Below are 1386 nucleotides of genomic sequence, written 5' to 3' on the forward strand. Positions count from 1 at the left end.
GCCCGCAAGCCTGGGGAGGGTCGTGAAAGACCGAGAGACGTAGAGAGAGTGCGAAGACAAGGGGGGAATGGCTCGAGCCGGAGGACCGGCTCCGCCGCTGCTAAGGAAAGCCGGAGGAGGAGGAGGAGGAGGAAGAGGACTGATCTTGCCCAGATCCGAAGTGAAGTGCTGTTTTGTTTCAGACCGTGTGATTAGCAGCTCGGTGCTGTTTACTTAGCCAAGCTCAATTCACAGGGGTTGGCGAAATAGCAGAGCGGGGTGGGTTGGCGGTGGAGGGGGAACGGGGAGACGGGACGACAGCGCTGTCGTCTCCAAGACATCTGGGCGGGGATCCCCCCCACTGGATGGATCGCAGGGGAGAGACTGGGAATTAATCGCCTAAATTCCTGCCGAAGCCGGTAGTTACTCTGTAGATAAAAGGGCAAACAAGCATGCTTTGGCTGAACTCTCCCTTTCTTCAAGCCAGCCGCTAGACACTGCAAACAGCCCCCCCATCATTCTTCGAGGCAGATGGTACCGAGATAATCACACAAACACACACATTCACACTCACACAACCCGCCTGCTTTCTAAAGCGCCTGCCTCGAAGTTTTGAAAAGGCAGGCTCTGGCTCCTTCAAGAACGTATACAAGGAAAGGGAGACGCTGCAAGCAAAAGGTGCGCAGGACTCCGATCCTGTGCACCTTTACTCAGAAGTAAGTCCCGAGTTCAGTGGCTTTACCCTGAAATAACTTGCATAGGATGGGCGCAGCGTTCCACTGGGAACTATATTCTGTAGCTGGAAGCGCTCTGTGTGTAAAGCTGTGAGATCAGCACCACTCTGCTGCTCACACGGGGATTTTGTCAAGTGTCCTCACTAGGATTAAAGGTAAAGGTTCCCTTGCTCAAAAGCCAGTCGAGTCCAACTCTAGGGTTGCCGTGCTCATCTCCGTTTCAAAGCCGAAGAGCCAGCGCTGTCCGAAGACGTTTCCGTGGTCATGTGGCCGGCATGACTAAACACCAAGGCGCACGGAACGCTGTTACCTTCCCACCGAAGTGGTGCCTATTTATCTACTTGCAATTTCTTGCTTTCGAACGGCTAGGTTGGCAGGAGCTGGAACTAGAGATGGGAGCTCACTCCGTCATGCGGCACACCCGGGTCTCGAACTGCTGAACTACCGACCTTCCACAGCCTGCAGTTCAGCGTCTTAACCACTTGAGCCACCGCAGCTCTGGTACCTATTTATCTACTTGCAATTTCTTGCTTTTGAACTGCTAGGTTGGCAGGAGCTGGAACTAGAGACGGGAGCTCACTCCGTCATGCGGCACACCCGGGTCTCGAACTGCTGAACTACCGACCTCCCACAGCCTGCAGTTCAGCGTCTTAACCACTTGAGCCACCGCAGC

This window comes from Gekko japonicus, unplaced genomic scaffold, assembly GCF_001447785.1.
Source record: "Gekko japonicus isolate JY-2015 unplaced genomic scaffold, Gekko_japonicus_V1.1 scaffold156, whole genome shotgun sequence".
In the NCBI taxonomy this organism is placed as follows: domain Eukaryota; kingdom Metazoa; phylum Chordata; class Lepidosauria; order Squamata; family Gekkonidae; genus Gekko; species Gekko japonicus.